Source organism: Oryctolagus cuniculus, chromosome 15 (genome assembly GCF_051225735.1).
Source record: "Oryctolagus cuniculus isolate XC-2025 breed Fujian yellow rabbit chromosome 15, ASM5122573v1, whole genome shotgun sequence".
Taxonomy (NCBI): Eukaryota; Metazoa; Chordata; class Mammalia; order Lagomorpha; family Leporidae; genus Oryctolagus; species Oryctolagus cuniculus.
This window is the reverse complement of record NC_142881.1, coordinates 44365942-44384980: the sequence shown is the minus strand read 5'-3', so window position 1 is coordinate 44384980 and position 19039 is coordinate 44365942. Positions and strand designations below refer to the sequence as shown.

Sequence of the window (19039 nt, the reverse complement as noted above, 5' to 3'; positions counted from 1 at the left end):
AACACTGAGGCAAGAAGAGCTCATCAAGAGCTACATCAAGTTGTTATAGCAACCAAAATATGGCTTTACAGAAACAAGTTTGCATTAAAATAGCCAGAGGATTATAATGGTAAAAGACTAATATAAAAATATATCATTGAGGCCTAAAGGTTTAATTTTTTCCTTGTTTTATTCAGGAATATATTCTCTGCTTCACTAAAACAAAATATTTTCTCAGTTATCCTCTTAACAAACACAGCCACAGTGGTGATCAGAAAGGATACAGTTGTGTAACAACTGATAAAATCAGTAAGCTCAAAATGATTTCTTCAATACTAATTATTTCATCCTTTGTAGGTGATGAAAATATTAATTCAAAAGCAGAGGCAGAAGGACTCAGATAAGGTTGTCTACAAAGCCTTAGGAAGAAAGGGCTGGAACAGGGTTTCTCAACTTGAGCACTACTGGCATGTTGGATCAGCTCACTGTTTGCTGTAGCCTGTGCACTGTACAACAGCCAGCAGTACCCCTGGCCACTACCCATCCCAGGTGTGACAACCAAACGTGTATCTGGCCATTGCCAAATGTTTCCTGAATGAGAAGAGAGTGGTTAAATCACTCTTGGCTGACTACCTTCCGTCTAGACCATACCTGAAACACAAAAATGCAGTAAATGTAGAAGAAATTAAGCTGGGGAGTCAGTCTTACTCTCCTTTGAGGAATGTCCTACAAACTCCTTTATGTCCCTGAACCTGTGCTTTACCCAGTTTATCATCTCAGAGCAAATGCTTTAGACGTTAACTTCAGCTCTCAACAGCTGTGGCACGACACAGCATTTTATGTTCTAGAAAACCTCCTCCCCTCCTGCTTCAGTAGCCCACCCTGAGACACCCATGTGCTCATCTGCAAATGCAAAGCAGCATACTCAGAGCTGGCCCACACTTCTGTCACCCCTATTATTTTTCATAGTGTTTCCCATCCACCTATTTGGGGAAACTAATTGTATATTACCCCAAATATCCATTTCTTTATTTCCTTTTTATTTTCTTTTAAAAAATATTTTATTTATTTGAAAGGCAGAGTTACAGAAAAGAAAGAGGGAGAGATAGAGAGCTCTTTCATCCTCTGGTTCACTCCCTAGATGGCCACAACAGCTAAGGCTGGTTCAGGCCAAAGCCAGGAGACAGGAGCTTCAGGCAAGTCTCTAACATAGGTACAGGGCCCCAAGGGCTTGGGTCATCTTCTGCTGCTTTCCCAGATGCATTACCAGGGAGCTGGATTAGAAGTGGAACATCCGGGACTCAAACCAGTGCCCATATGGGATGCTGGCATTTGCAGGCATCAGCTTAACCTGCTATGCCACTACACTGGTGCCCTTACTTCTCTTTAATCAGCTACTAAAATTCTCCTCAATCTTAATTTACTGATGTGAATGAAATTAATCACTTAATGCTCCACCTAGACAAAACATCATATAGGTTGGGACCAAATCTTGGTCAAGGTGTTAAGAGGGTAGGAGAATGAAGATGTCATTGTCTGCCAAAGGCAGCTTTCACCTAGTTTCTAAATATGGTAGATGAAACTCTAACAGTAAGCTCCTTGAGAGCAGAGGCTTTTATATTTTTGGAGGCTTCCATAATACCACACTCAATAATAGATGATAGTGCCAGGCTCTCTGATTTTCATTCTGTGGGGACACATTAATTCAAACATTAAGTTTTTTTCAGTTATATTAATTCAAGTTATGACTATCATGTATGATATGTGATTATGAAGGTTTTGGGGATATATCTTCTTCTATCTCTTTCCATCACCTTTATCTTACTATTTGTCTCCCACACAGTTAAATAATGTACAAAGTCATTTTTGAAGGAATCTACTTTTAGAATTTCTATTTTTACTATGTTTCTCACTGGTTTTCTATAAAAGCCTATTTAGTGTCATTGTGATTCATTGGGTTTATATAACATATATATATGAATATATTTTATATATACATGTGTTTTCAGCACAACTCTTACACTTCTTTTACTTTATAGAAGATCACACATATTGCTGTAGATCTTTGTACCTGGCTGTGTATCTATTATTGATTTTCTTGCCACAGGACTCTAACAGAATTCACAATAATCTGCATGGAAAGCACCTGAAAAATAGTGGAACTTTTCTGCCAATCTTTTTATCTGGAAAAACTGACAAATGAACCAATCTCCAGCCTGAACCTTCATGTCATTTAAAAAATGAGTTATGAAGAAATATGAGATGTGCTAAGGGACTGATCAGAATTTTCTGCTCTCAACTATTCCATTTGTTAGTCAAAACACATCATTCCCTCATTTTAGAAATACTATTCTTGATAGCACTTAAATAAATGGGTCTTTGAGAACTGGAGTAAACACATAAAGTTGTCAAGGGTAATATCGTTAGTAAATGTACATGACTGGAATGAGGCAGGATAAACATTCTCTAACCTTTGAACAGATAATCAATGCTTTACCAAAATGAATTAAAAGATGCTTCTTTTTTAAGATTGTTTTCAATTTTTATAAAGGGTAAAGGATGCTTTGTAAAAGTAGTGTGCAATGTTGATTTTATCTTACATACAAAATTATGATTTTTTTTTAACTCTAAGAAGATTGGCTTCATTTTCAAGCCAAGAAGAAAACATACCTTCTAGGATGAGAGTGAATCTGAAAGGAAATTGAAAAATCGTACTTTGCTAAGCCAAGATAAGTCTCATTAAAGCAGGCTGATTCACTTGACGCTTGGTACAGGGACAACAAACACTCTTTCTGCCACCAGACAAAGCGAGTAATCAGTCCAACTATATAAGCTGTCTTTTTTTCATACGTTACACACACCAAACAGAGAGATTACTTGCTCGAGTCTGGTGATGCCCTTGGAACAGCCCTGACCACTGCTAATCATTATTTCAGCTTGAATAGGAGTTAGACATTTCCAGAAAACAGCACTGCAGAAGCGATTTTAAAAACTAGCTGCTGGTGTTCACTTTTATTTTATCCTTTCCCTAGCTTTCAAATCATCACATCATTATTGCTTTAAATGGTATTCCCAGCTCAGAAGGGAGAGAGATAATGCTATTCATAACAGTCAAGTGGGAGAGAGAAAATACTCCATTGAATAACATCTCAAATACCTTTAAAATACCTTACAAATCCATTTCATTGAAAAATGAAGACTGGGATAAAGTATGCACAAAGGCAAGAATGAGCTATTTGAGGAAGGTGAGAAGACGGAAGGAAAAGCTCAGATCCTTCTCTGCTTCCTCTCTTGTCCACTGGAAGATGATGACACTAATAGGATCTAAAATTAGATCCCTGGATTCTCTTCCATTTTGGTTACTTTTCATGAAAAAATGATTTTCCTAAGCCTGTAAAAACGATTACTTAATTAGAAAATAATAATAATGATAACCAATGCATTTAAGCAGCAAAGGAGAAACTGAGAAGAGGGTAATGGCATAGTCCCAAGTTCCCACTCACTAGAAATTGTGTTAATTTATTCTCACATCCATTCACTTATCAATTATTTTTTGAGTAAACATCCCATACTAAGTATTGTGGTTGGTATTTGGCATAAAAGATGCAGCAATCATGTGAATGATTCCTGTCTTGAAGGTCTTTTAAGTCAGCAAAGGTACAGAAATCAGCCAATCCCAAAAATATAAATTGATTACATTAATACTAATGATAGAAGTGTGTGTCAGCTAGTATTTGCAGACATTATTCTTGTTTATGTGATCCCTTTGGTTCTTAGTCCTATCATTATGATCAATTGTGAACAGAAATTGATCACTGGGACTAGTGAGATGGCATTGGTACATGCCACCTTGATGGGATTGAATTGGAATCCCCTGGTATGTTTCTAACTCTACCGTTTGAAGTAAGTCAGCTTGAGCATGTCCCAAATTGCACATCTCTTCCCTCTCTTATTCCCACTCTTATATTTAACAGTGATCCCTTTTCAGTTAAGTTTCAGCCCTTAAGAAGAATTGTGTATTGATGACAGTATTCAACCAAAAGTATTAAGTAGAACAAACAAACAAAAAAATACTAAGAGGGATAACATATCAAGTTGCTCATCAACAGTCAGGATGAGGGCTGATCAAGTCACCGTTTCTCATAGTGTTCATTTCACTTTAACAGGTTTGCTTTTTGGTGCTCAGTTAGTTGTCACCTATCAAGGAGAACAAGTGGTATTTGTCCCTTTGGGATTGGCTTATTTCACTCAGCATACTAGCTGATAGAATAAAAAAGGGAGAGAATGATCCAACATGGGAAGTGAGATACACAGCAGACCCATAGAATGGCAGATGTCCTAAACAGCACTCTGGCCTCAGAATCAGCCCTTAAGGCATGCGGATCCAGCTGAAAAGCCCATGAGAGTATTTCAGGCATGGAAAGCCAAGACACTCTGGGGAGAAAAAAAAAAAAAAAAACCTAAATGAAAGATCTCCGCGAGTGAGATCCCAGTGGAAAGAACGGGTCATCAAAGAAGGAGGTACCTTCCTCTGAAGGGAGGAGAGAACTTCCACTTTGACCATGGCCTTGTCTAAAAATTATCAGAGTCAGTGAACTCAGGAGGCTTCCATAGCCTTGGCAGCTCATGACAAGAGCCTAGGGTGATTACTGATGCCATAAACAAGAGTGTCAATTTGTTAAGTCAACAACAGGAGTCACTGTGCACTTACCCTCATGTAGGATCTTTGTCCTTAGTGTGCTGTACATTGAGATTTAATGCTATAACTAGTACTCAAACAGTATTTTTCACTTTATGTTTCTGTGTGGGAGCAAACTGTTGAAATCTTTACTTAATGTATGCTAAACTGATCTTCTGTATATAAAGAGAAATGAAAATGAATCTTGATGTGAATGGAAGGGGAGAGGGAGTGGGAAAGGAGAGGGTTGCGGGTGGGAGGGACGTTATGGGGGGGGGAAGCCATTGTAATCCATAAGCTGTACTTTGGAAATTTATATTCATTAAATAAAAGTTTAAAAAAAATTAAAAAAAAGAAAAGTAAAAAAAAAAAAAAAAAGAAGTGTGTGTCCCCATCAAGGTATAAAATGATCTAGGTGGTTGAGAAAGGCTTACCTAGAGAAGTGATGACTAAACTGAACTCAAATAAAGGTGAAGTGATTCAGATCCTTTATTAACTATAATTCACCAAGATTAATTTAGATTACCAATAAGGTCTATGAGATCTCTGAGGCTCCATTATAATCCAATCTAGGAGTACTAACTTTTTTCTTTTTTTAAGATTTATTATTTATTCCAAAGGAAGAGTTATAGAGAGGGAGGGAGGGAGGGAGGGAGGGAGGGAGGGAGAGAGAGAGAGAAAGTCTTCCATTCACTGGTTCACTCCCTAAATGGCCACAATGGCTGGAGCTAGGCCAATCCAAGCCAGGAGCCAAGAGCTTCTTCTGGATCTCCCATGCAGCTGCAGGGGCCTCCATCTCCCACTGCTTTCCCAGGCCACAGCAGAGAGATGGATCGGAAATGGAGCAGCCAGGACAAAAACCAGGGCCCATATAGGGTGCTGGCACTGCAGGCAACGGCTTTACCTGCTATGCCACAGCGTTGGACCCCTGACTCCTTTCATCACTCCAAATCATTTTACAACCAAGAGGCACTTGAAATAGCATCACCCAACATCTTAATGTTTGTCCAATGCAAATTTCAGAATTGTACAGCTCATGCCCTTTGAATGAGTGCAGCAAGAGGTCAATCCTGTACTGTGGTCAGTCACTAGTGTCTGAAGAATGCCACATTTCACCAATTCAGAGGTCAAATAATGCCCCGTTTAACAGGCTAGAGAAAATCTTCCAAGGAGTTCCAGCAGCATAGCACAGCGCCCTCACCAGCCCAGAGAGGTGTGGGAATGGATGACAACAATGTGCAAAACTGGGTGGGATGATGTGGAAGTATGTGTTAGGCTAGAGAGAGAGAGAGAGATACAATGAATGACAGCTGAGGGAACACACCATCTGTGGCAACATCTCAAAGATGCTTGTGCAGAGATGGATGGTGATGTAGGGCTCATGAATCATGTTCCACTGTAGCTTTACACAGTGAACTGCACAATGAATTGGTAACATGAGAAAATATACAGAGTGTAACATGTACTGTAATATAGTATTAGCAAATCATTTGTTATGTATATTCAACTATTTCCTAACATGACAGCAATCTGCAGACTATATTAAAAAGTCTTGGATTGGAAGGGTTTATAGTGATGAAATACACTTCTTTTTGTTACTATATTTTCCTGCTAATTTACAATACCACTTTAACTTATATAATTCAAATCCCAATAAACTGGTGAACTCTAATGCCTTCATTATAGTGAGCAATATTTTATAAAAGACCTATTTACTTATTTGAAAGGCAGAAGAAGGTGAGAGAGTGGGAAAGACAGACAGATCTTCCATCTGCTCGTTCACTCCCCAAATGGTCACAACAGCTAGGGCTGAGCAAAGCTGAAGACAGGAAAAAAGAACTCCATCCAGGTCTCCCACGTGGGTGGCAGGGGTCGGAGTACTGGGGTCATCTTCCACTGCTTTCCCAGACACATTAGCAGGGAGCTGGATCAGAAGCACAGCAGCTGGGACTTCAATCAGGGCTGCAACATGAAATGCTGGCAGTATAAATGGTGACTTAACCTGCTGCACCACGATGCTGGCTCCAGAAAAGTATTTTTCAAAGATGACTCCCTCACCACCTGCATTTGAGTCATTTGAAATGTTTGTTAAAAATGGAGATTTCAGTGTCATAGTCCAAAGCTTTTCAACCACTAGTCTGAGAGCCATGCCTACACGCAATATTAGCTAGCTTCAAAATGAGTCATGGGTCATGGTTATGGTGGGCAGGAGGTTGAGGAAATCAGCCAGTTTCTGGTTGAAATCTGGCCTGAGACTTGATGCAAACTGAGTGTCCAGGCCCCTTTTCTGCCCACTAACTCCTTTGTTTGTTCACTAAACAGAACAGAACTACTCTCAGTTCCTGCCTTGTATTTGTGTGCTGTCTCTGGAATCAGGGTTTCACCTGATACTCTGAAGGAGTGCATGGCTCCTAAATAAACTTTCTAACTCTTGGTTGCTTCATCTGCTAGAAATTGCGCCCTGCCCTCCATGTCCCTTGCCACTTCTGTGTGATACTGGGAAGCTCAATTCTGCTCTGAATCAGATAGATTATGCAGACCATTACTTAATTACAATCGAACCACTGCTAACCAGTGCTCTCTGTAGAGAAGAGTAGTATCAACCTGTGTAGGCATTGCTGGACATGCAGAATCTCAAACTCTATCCCATGTCTGCTGTGGTAAGCTTCCAATGATTCCCACAGACACCTGCAGGTCCTAATCCCTGGAAATTGTGAATGTTATTTGATACAGAATTTCTGCAGAGGCAATGAAGGATTTGGGTATTTATAGTATATTATCTAGATGAGCCCTAACTCCAATCAGTTGTGTCTTTATTACAGAGAGAGAGAAAGACAACACACACAAGGGAAGAAGGTAATGTAAACACTGATACGGGGGCTGATGTTATGATGCAACATGTTAAGCTGTTGCCTGCAAACTGGCATCTTATATAGGCATATTAGCATCCCAAATAGGCACCAGTTTGAGTTTTGGTTGCTCCACTTCTGATCCAGCTCCCAGCAAATGTGCCTGGGTAAGTGTTTAGGCCTGTACCCACCCTTGTGGGAGACCTAGATGGAATTCTAGGCTCCTAGCTTCAGCCTGAGCCTGGCCATTGTAGTCACTTGGAGAATGAATTAGAGGATACTCTAATTCTCCCCTCTCTCTCTCCCCTCTCTATCTCTCTCTTCCCCTATTCTGTAACTCTCAAATAAATTAATTAATCTTAAAAAATTCCAAATTGTTAAGAAAAAAAAAAAAAGAATCATGCAGCTACAAGCAAAGGAATGCTGGCAGCCATCAAAAGCTGGACAATGGGAAGAATGTATTCTTCCCTGAGAGCCTCCAGAGGAAGGAAGGCCTGGTGACAGCTTGGTAGCAACCCAGTGAAACTAATATTGGATCTGTGGTCTCAAGAACTGTGAGAGATTAACTTCCTGGTGTTTTAATGTGGCAATTTTTTTTTTTATTTGACTGGCAGAGTTAGACAGTGAGAGACAGAGAGAAAGGTCTTCCTTTCGTTGGTTCACCCCCTAAATGGCCGCTACGGCCAGTGCGCTGCGCCAATCCAAAGCCAGGAGCCAGGTGCCTCATCCTGGTCTCCCATGCAGGTGCAGGGGCCCAAGCACTTGGGCCATCCTCCACTGCCTTCCCGGGCCACAGCAGAGAGATGGACTGGAAGAGGAGCAACTAGGACTAGAACCCAGTGCCCATATGGGATGCCGGCACCGCAGGCACAGGATTAACCAAGTGAGCCATGGCGCTGGCCCCGATGTGGCAATTTTTTACAGCAGCTTTAGGAAGCCTTCACAGTACAGAATTTTCTCTGCATTTTTGTAAGAAACAGAGGAGATGGATATATGCACTGAAATTTAAGAAGCAGGCACCTAATCATGCAAGAACTCTCAATGAAGGCACATTTGCAAGACTTCTCTGGATCATTTAATCCCAGAGAGCCAGCTTCTTTCTCAGAGACCACAGGGCTAAGTCAGTTTTCCAGCTCAGTTCATACGGCACCCTAACTTCTACATCCCACCTCACTGCATGGATGCAAACAGGATTGCAACTGACTTTGTATGAGACATGGGAGAGCAAATACTTAATAACCAAAGGTCACTTATAAGTTGGAGTTTAAAATTAGATCTACTGTTTACCGCAATATACAGTCTTGTCTTCTTTTTAAAAGTATTTTTATCTCAAATTTTTAATTTGTTTTTTAAGCTTTCTGAAAGGCAGAGAGAGGGGCTAGCATTGTGGTGCAGCTGGTCAGGCCACTGCCTACAATGCTGGTATTCCATGAGTGCCTGTTAGACTCCTGGCTGCTCTGCTTCCAATCCAGCTCCTTTCCAATGTGTCTGAGAACACAGCAGAAGATAGCTCAAGTGCTTGGACCCTTGTGCCCACACGAGAGACTCAGATGGAGTTCTAGGCTCCTGGCTTTGACCTGCACTAGCCCTGGCCACTGCAGCCATTTGGGGAGTGATCGAAGATTTTTCTCTGCCTCTCCTTATCTCTCTCTATTGCTCTGCCTTTCTAAAAAAAATAATAAGTAAGTAAATAAATCTGAGAGAGAGAAAGAGGGAGGAGGGAGGGGAGGACAGGGGAGAGGAGGGGAGGGGAGGAGGGGGAGGGAGAGTGGGGAGGGAGAGGGAGAGAGGGGAGAGGGGAGGAGAGGAGAAGAATATCTTCCTTCTGCACTTCCCAAATTCCCACAACAGCCACGTCTGGGTCAAGCAGTCAGGAATTTCATCAAGGTCTCCCACACTGGTGAAGGAAAACCAAGCACTTGGGTCTTCATCTGTTGCTTCCCAGGCACGTTAGTAGAAAGCTTGATCGGAATCCCTCAGTAGCTGGGACTTGAATTGGTGCTGGGATATGGAGTGCTGGCATTCCAAGCTGTGGCTTAACATGCTGTGCCACAATGCCTTTTCCAAGTGTTACCTGTTAAAGGTAAATGGCATTTGTCTTGAAGGCAATCTCCATTGTATATGTGTAATGCATTCCCAATGGGCTTCAAAGTAGTGTGTGAGTGTGTACGGATGTGTGTGCGTGCACACATACATGGTTATTTAGTGTCTCTGCAAAGGTAAAATAAGATAAATTACTTGGGAGAGACTACTCAACACCTGAATACCATCTGAAAATTATATATATTTCTAAGTGTAATCATGAATTCTTCTGCTTAAATGATTCTTAGACTCTGTTAAACTAAAAATAATTATTTTTGGAAAAGTCAATGAATAATATGCTCATCTGAAAGTGCATAATATTAATATCAGTATCTGCCTTTTACATTGACAGTGATGGTCTAAAACTAAAGGGAGAAAGGTATGAATGAGGAGCAAAGCCAACATTCTTCAGAGAAAAACACTGCCCCATTCTAAGCAACTGTATCCAAATATGAAAACTGTAACTATTCGAAATTTTCTAGTCAATACTTGTGAGGGTCACTTGAAACATTATGTTCCCTTCATGAGGCATAATACTCAAACTGGTCAGAATATTTGAAGTGCGTGTTAGTCAAAGTTTTCTTTTTATAAGATAAACAGTGCAAGTGAGCCCCAGAATGCCACCATGTGCACTGATTAGCCAATAATTTATTTTTAGAATAAACCTCATGTGTGAAGAAGGGGAGGTAGCCTCGACCTATTTGTAAAGCTATGGTGTCTTCTGTTTTAGCTGAATCTAGACAGACAGTGGTCCTTGAAACCCCTCGAAGGAGCCTGATTAATAGTCACGGTGGGTGGGAGATGAGTCTTGCACCTCCGTCAATTAGCAAGTATCGACTGTGGGACTATGATGCAATCAGTGGATCTGAGGGATGCAAATCGGCGCAAGCACTGGTGAACTACACAGTTTCTGCTCACCAGTGTTCTACCTCCTACTCTAGAAATGGAAACGAAGAGCCAGCCCAAAGGAGAGCTCCGCTTGTAGCATTGTGACAGCAGCACATGCGTGTCCTTAATTGCAGCAACCTGTCAAACCTTTCAAAGGCAGAGTCTGAAGTCTTCATTTCGGCTTCATCGTATCATTCCATCTCTTCAGCAATTCTTAACGGAGAAAATGGCAGCATTTTTTGATTTCCTCAAACCTTATTTTATTTCATCTTTAACCTTCCATCAAATGAGAAAAAAGTCTGTATTCATTTTTTCCCAGTTTGTGAGTTCCTTCCCCAGAGTGTGAAGCTATAGAAATATGTTTCTTTGCAGACTAGCCTCCTGGTAGAATTGGCCAGTAACTCACACTAAACTAATTGAGATTAGCAATGCAAATTAGAAGCAATATTGGAGTTTTTTTCCTCTTCTAATAGGAGGAACAGAGGTTGTTGAGTTGCAGTTTTTAATTTGCCTAGGATCTGAAAAGGGGCTGTTAGGTGTGAAATGGAAGCATGTACCTGACCCAGTGCAAAGCAATCTAATATACTTTTCTGGGCATATTTAATTATTGGGTTTCTTAATTACAATATCAGAAATGCTTTTCATGAGTGGAAAGTTCAGAAGCTTTTTTTTCCTAACTGAAAATAAGGTTACTGATGCCACTGTGTACCGACACAAATATTCAAATGGGAATGAGCAATTATCTCAGATGAATGTTTCACTGAAAGATGCTTTGTAAGCACCCTCTCACAGCCTCCTCCCCATTCTGGACACTAGAGTGCGATATTTTCTTGTTACTGGGCACTGACCTCATCTCCATAAAACTGAGCACTCTGCAGGGCTCTTGACCACTTACTCTTCTCTAATTTTTTCCAGTACTAACACAGTGTTCAACTTAGCCACTGCTAAGTGACTGGCTAGATATCGATGAAAAAAATCTTCAAAAATCAAAACATTCTTTCAAATGTGCCAGCCATATAAAAGAATTTTACTTTGCACAGTGATAGAGTTGGTCTTGAATTTGATAAATGTTATTAGGTGAGGTGGCTTAATAGATGGCAATGTAGGTCTATTCCATGAACAGAGACTAGTCAGTAACCAGTTCAGTTGTACCTCTGACATAGGGATGTAGATTTATTCTCTAAACATCCTTACCAGGAAATTATATATTAAAAAAATTAACACACACATACACCTTTTGCTTACCAATTCATACCTACTGTTCATCTCAGTTATGCAGTTTTTCTCTACCATCCTTTCTGTGTGACTTGACCATATTATGTCTGTGTTCACCTCTGTTAAATATTTACCATCTGGAATTTTAAAATCAATATTCATTACACATCCTTTCAGTTATTTCTGGACTGGCAATTGCATTTCTACACATTCCCAGTATCCACCAACATTTGTCACAAGTAAGCACTCAATAACATGTTGAAGAACAGAACAAATACACCTAATTTCCTTTCCTTTTTTCTAAGCCTGATGAGGGTGTTAATACCACCCCACACTCTCACTGGCAATGCTGAGTTACAGAAAAGATATAGAAGAGAAGCACAATGCCTAGAAAACTCACAAAGTGCAAAATCAACCCTAAAATTAGTACATGGAGCCAAGCTTTATAAACCTTTGTGTCTGGTTGACACAGCTTTAGATTTCAGCTTTGCACCCAGAGTGCTGACAGATACAATGGCTGAGCAGTATTATAGTGGGGAGAATTGATTTTACTAATGCGTGAAACAAGTGCTGCATTTTTATGCTAGGCAATTAGTTTTTGGCAAGGGAATCTTTGTGAAGAAAGAAGAACCTGTTTCTTGGTGACAGAGCAATTCCTTTCACTGGAGTAAAATATTCTTTTCACAATCTGAATGTTTGGGGAATATACAAAGTAAAAGGAACTGGAACATCTTCTTTATGTGACTTGTGACACCTCAAGGATGGCACATAAAAGGGAAAGGAAATCAGCCAGAAGGTCCTAGGATTTTGATTGTGGTTCTTCACCTGCCTCGTCTTTTGCAAGTGAAAAAAGTAGGGTGTGTATGGTGGGGAGCTCCCCAAACCTTTCCCTCATTGGTGAAATGAGAAGACAGAGAAGGTAGCTCATCACTAACTGATATTTTTCTGCTCTCCTATTCAAATCTGAATCTACAACTTTGTCTTCCTAGATGTGGCTGTGACAGATGATGACCATGAGTTAATTTCTCAAAATTAAACACAGCTATGTTGGTGTGATTCCAACCAAGCAGAAAAACATCACAGAACCAGAGCATTTAAGGGCCTGTGTGGGGTTAGATCTAAGTTATTTTTTGATGATCTTTGTCATGCCCTCTTTCTAAGTAACTTCAAGTATATCCCACTACCTTACAACACGCCTATTCATAGCACGTTTCTTCCTTGAATTCAAATGTGTTAACTCTAAGTTCTACAGTTTTCTTATCAGTGAATGGCTCCACTTTTCCTTTTTTATTATTTAACCTTTATTTTTTTATTTTTTCACTCCCTTACAAGCTTTGTATTCAAAGGTGCAAAGGTCTTTCCAAGGAAGAAAGGAGAGAAAGGGTGCACAGCTTGGAAATAGCCTGTTGTATACTATTTTCAAAAGATTTGTTTGTTTATGTATCTATTTGAAGGGTAGGTTGGGGAGGAAGGGAAGGAGACTGGGACAATGGGAAAGAAAGGACAGAAAGAGAGAGTGAGAGAGATCTTCTATCAGCTAGTTCACTCCCCAAATGGTCCAGGCCAAAGCTAGGAGCCTGGAACTCCAATACGGTCTCCTTCATGGGTGGCAGCGGCCCAAGTACTTAGGCCATCTTAAGCTGCCTTTCCAATACAATAACAGGAAGCTGGGTTGGAAGCAGAATAGCTGGAACTCCAACCAACAAGCATTCTGATATGGAGTGTATGGAATACTGGTGTCAAGAGGCGGCTTAACCCCATGTGCTACAATGCAGTCTCCTATTTTATATTTAAATCATACCAAATAAAGAATTACAATATTATTTTCATTAACTATTGCAGCAAAATTTATTTTACCCTTGTTTATCTTCTTGTTTGTCTTGCATCCTTCATCAACCAAAGCTAGCAAAATGAGTAGAGAGCGGCTAGTTAATACATTCCTTACAGTTGGCTGAATAGCTGATAGGGCATCTTTTTTCATGAATATCCAGTTAGCAACTCATCAAGAAACTGCCACTCCTTACAGCCTGTCTGATGACAGGGGATGATTCTGAGGCAAAATAACATCTAAATGTTCTCATATTAAATTCATACTTTACATATAACCACTTTCTCTCCAAAATTAGATCATAACATTTGGATTTAGAATCTATTCATGATTTTTTGTATCCTTAGACTATCCATAGCATCATTGAGAACAACGGAAAGCAACGCCATTCGTGGGCTTCCTAGAAAGATAAATGTTGTGGCTCAGTGGATTAAGTTCCCAGTTGGGATGCCTGCATCCCATATTGGAGCACCCACTAGAGTCCCTGCTATTTAGCTTCCAATCCAGCTTCTTATTAATGCATCCTGGTACACAACTGGTGATGGTTCATGAGCTTGGGTCCCTGCATGGTGATTCTTAACTTTAAATTTCCAAATCCATGTTCTAGAAGACAGACTTTGGGTGCCTTTACCTAGGACAGGTGAAACTGATAGGATCAAGTCAAAGGAATGGATGATAATGTTTTCCATTATGCATGAAAACTAAGACCCAATGCTAAGACTAATATACACTGTGTTCTCAATACCTAGAATAATGATTAATACACATTAGGATTCAAAAGACCTTTGCTGGTTGAATGAATGATCCTCTTCCAATATCTGATAGTTTTGTCAAGAACAGGCCCTCCAGGAAACGGCCATGAACTTTGCATTTACTTTGATCAGTATCTTTGAATCATTCTGTCTTTGACTTCCTAGTGTTTGCTACCTTGCGGGGATTATAGCTGTACAACAATCATATGTAAGGGAATAATTAAAGGGAGTCTTCTGTGTCTGCTTAAATCTACATATATTTTTATATGAAACAGTACTAATAGTTTATGAATACTTTCAGTTTATTGTGTCCATTATCTCTCAAAAAAATTTTTTAAAGATTTATTTATCTGAAAGGCAGAGTTAGAGACAGAGACAGAGAGAGACAGAGAGGTCTTCCATCCATTGGCTCACTTCCCAATTGGCTGCAATGGCCAGGGCTGGGCCAGGTCAAAGCCAAGAGTCAGGAGCTTTCAGGTCTCCTACCTGAGTGGCAGGCATCCAAGCACATAAGCTGTCCTCTGCTGCTTTCCCAGGCACATTAGCAGGGAGCTGGATTGCAAGTGGAACAGCCAAGACTCAAACTGTCCCCCATACGGGATGCTACCATTGCAGGCAGCAGCTTAACCTGCTATGCCACAAGCTGCTCCTTATCAAATAAATCTTACAAGCCATTCTCTGGGGACTGGTGCTGTGGTATAGTGAGTAAAGCTGCTGCCCACAGTGCCGGCATCCCATGTGGGCACTGGTTTGAGTCCCAGCTGCTTCACTTCTGATCCAGCTCTCTGCTGTGGCCTGGGAAAGCAATAGACAATGGCCCAAGTCCTTGGGCCCTTGCACCCTTGTGGGAAACATGGAAGAAGCTCCTGGTTCCTGGCTTTAGATCAGCCCAGCTCTGGCCATTGTGGCCATTTGGGGAGTGGACCAGCAGATGGAAGACCTCTCTCTCTCTTTCTCTCTCTGCCTCTTCCTCTCTGTAACTCTGCCTTTCAAATAAATAAATAAATATTTTTTAAAAAGCCATTCTCTGAAGTACATATATCATCATTCCACTGTCAGATGAAAAGATTGAGGGTAGAGATGCCCTGAAATTTGTTCAGGTCAAGACTAACATTTCGGGAGCCAGGTTTAAGAGATACAACTTTAAAGCCATTTCTCCTATACTACTTTAACAGTATTTAAGTAAAAAACAAGCTATATATATGGTGACAGAACGTGGACATAAGCCTCAGAGCCATTTTAGCTCCTTGCCGGAAAACTGACCCAACCTTCCACCCCTCCATAGCTCCTGCATTCGTTCTCAACTAGCTCAAAAACATGCCCTGTATCCTTCCCCGCCTTGTCAGGGTCCCTGCGGTGCTCTGTACCTCCCCCAACAAGCAGTTTAAGAAGGGACTCTGCCTGCTTTTCAAAGGGAATGAAGCCTGGTTTCAAGCCCCCTGCCCTCACTCCCTCTTCCCTACTCTCCTTCTGTCTCCCCTAAAATAAAGTCTTCTCTACTTTAACTAGCCACCCCCTCTTTTTCTTCAAACCCTAAAATCCTAAAACCTAACACATAGTTCTCTTTAAAAGTTTATGGGAAAAAAATGGAGCTGAAACACAAGTTTATGGTGAGCATTTGGTCCAGCAGTTAAGACATGGGCTGAGATACCCTCATCTCCCATCAGAGTGCTTGGGTTCAATGCCAGCCCTGGCATCCTGACTCCAGCTTCCTGCTAATCTAGGCTCCGGGAACCAGCAGGTTATCAGTCAAGTAGTAGGATGGTTCCTGCCACCCACATGGGATACCTGGATTGAGTGCCTAGTTCCCAGCTCCAACCTGGCTGAGTCCCAGCCATTTGTGTTATTTGGTGAGTGAACCAGTCAATGGCATCTCTGTCTTTCAGATATGTAAACAAAAATAGAAAAAGCAAAGACAAGTTTACTTTGGTGAAAAAAAATTTTATTCTTTTTTTTTTTCTTTTAAGATTTATTTATTTGAAGGCAGAGCAAGAGAGAGACAGAGATTCTAAATTCCTTGGTTCCATTCCCTAAATGGCCACAACAGCCAGGTCTGGATCAAGTGGAAACCAAATGCTAGGAACTGCATCCTGATTTCCCACATGGGTGGCAAGGATGCAAGGACTTGGGCCTGCTTCCTGCTGCCTTCCCTACTGCATTGCCAGGCAGCTGGATCAGAAGTGTAGCAGCTGAGGCTCTACCCACCACTCTGCTGTGGAACACCAGCACTGCAAGTGGCAGCTTAATCCACTGTGCTACGAGACATAGTTTTTGTTCACAACACACATTTTCCATAAACTTTTCTGAAGACCCTCTATGTACAGATGTCAGAATTGTTTTGTAACAATAAACTTATCTTTTAATTCCAGTTTTCCACATCTATTACATGATAGTAATCCTTCAGTCCTAAATTATACATTTTTTAGCACTAAAGCAACACAATACAACTACTATCCATTTTTGGATATTTTTGATAGTTTTGAATATTAATATATTGAAATCTGATGGCATGATAAAGCTCCTCCAAACATTCCATACTTTATCTCTTAATAGAAGGTAAGAATTATGTTAGAAACAGACTCTCAATGGACTCACTGTAAAGTAAACTTGGCTTTGGATAAAGAGCTAAAATCCTGACACAGAACGAAAATTCAGTGTTTGAATTGGGTCATTACTTCTTTCAAACTATGTAAATACACCTTAAGGAAGAATCAAATTGCTGCTATTCATTACTGTTTAAGAACATTCCCTTTCTAGCAGTTTGATACTTTATTTTTCCTTCTGGAAAGCTCTTGGTCTTTGAATCTGGGAGGAGTGGATTTAAACTGTGGAAATCTTCCAACTAGGAGGAGCCAACTCTCACTGTTCCTCAGATGCCAAATATGAGGCGTGCGTGAGCACTCTGTTCCTGGAAAAAGGATCACTAGATGATTACTGAAGGACACAGTGAGATTCCAGTTAGTGACATCTGACTGTAGGGCTTGTGAACTAACCAAAGAATTGACTCTCTCATCTGCATTTATAAAACATGTCACATGGAAATAAGTGTATCTCTCTTGAGACATACTCCATCTACCTTGAGAAATGAATAATGATTCAGGCCAAGAAGAAGCGAATACAGGCACATTTATTTCTCATAACTGAAATAGGTGCTAGAAATTTAAATGTATTCATTGAATTCCTCCAAGATTAGGGATATATATCTACTATCTCTACTTCCAGTTGCTAATATTGAAATTTGCTAGAGACTATTAGCATAATTTGGTTATCAGACAGTTGGAAAATAGTACAATTGCTTTCTGTTATCAATTTACTTTTCGGTAAATTTGTGGTCAGAAACTTTTAAACAGAGCTAATTATTTTTTAAAATATTTATTTATGTATTTGAAAGGCAGAGTTAGAGAGACTGAGAAATCTTCATCTGCTGGTTCACTCTGGCTGCCACAGCCAGGCCGAAGCCAATAGCAAGGAGCCTGGCTCCCATGTGGGTGTAGAGGTCCAAAGACTTGGGCCATTCTCTGCTGCTTTCCCAGGAACATTAGCAGGGAGCTGGATAGGAAGTGGAGCCTCCAGGACTCAAACTGGCACCCAGATAGGATGCTGACATTTCAGACAGATGATTAACCCACTGTGCCACAATGCCCACCCCTAGGACTACTTTTTTTTTTTTTTTTAATTGACAGGAGAGAAAGGGAGTATGCGGGAGAGAGAGGGAAAGAAGTGGGGAAAGGATGGACAATGAGAGCTGGTTCACTCTCCAAATGGCAGCAACAGTTAACATTGGCAGTGATCAAAGCCGAGAGATGTAACTTCAATTGAGGTCTCCCATGTGGGTGGCAAGAATTTAGTCACACGAGGCATTACTGCGCCTTGCAATGTCTGCATTAGGAGGAAGCAGGAGTCAGAAGCCAGAACCAGTAATGAAGCCCAGAAGCTCTGATACGGAATGAGGTATCTTAACCAGCACCTTTACTGAGAGACCATGCAGGCAGAGATCCAAGTGCTTGAGCTGCCCTCTGCCGCCTCCCAGGGTGCTCATGAGAGGGAAGCTGGATTGGATCAGAAACAGAGCTGAAACTCAATACCAGGCATGCCAACACAGGACTTTAGCATCTCAAGCAGTGGCTTAACCCACTGTGCCACAGTGGCCACCACATATATTCTTTTTTTTAATTAATGTTTTAAACCTGTGAACTCTGGTATGTATTTTCTACTTAAAGACAACTCAATTTGGACTAGCCATATTACAAGTACTCAGTAACTACAAGTGGCCAGTGGCTGTATTACTGCATAGCACAGAGCTACAGCATACATGATCATGGCATTGATAAATCGATTTGTCATTTTGAAAAAAGATTAAATTCTACTTTTTCCTCTCTAGACCTTTCGTGTTTAGACAAACATAGTACTGGATTTTCCTGCACATTTCCAGGCAATCATAAGAAAATTTTCAGAAAATGGGCAGGTGTATGTGCTACCTGTATTATGAAGCTTTCCTAAACAATCTTAAGCTAATTGTACACAACATTACAATATGAAAGCTAAGATGCTAGTTTTGAATCAGTGAAAGCTAAGACGCTAGTTTTGAAAACAGTTGTTTTCCCTTGAATATAATATGCAAATTAGAGTCACATGTGAAACAGATTCTTGTTGAACTACTGTAAAAATATTTTCATCAATATATCTCACTAACTTAATTAGCTTTGAAATATTGTTCTTTTATAAGCTGTGCAAAGGAGCACTCCCCACTTTGTTTCTTTCAACGTTT

General features: G+C 40.5%; 1 protein-coding gene across 3 annotated transcripts in view; it reads right to left on the bottom strand.

The window, feature by feature from the left end:
- PRKG1 (protein kinase cGMP-dependent 1) overlaps positions 1-19039 on the bottom strand; it is a 1368024-nt gene that overhangs the window by 700461 nt on the left and 648524 nt on the right.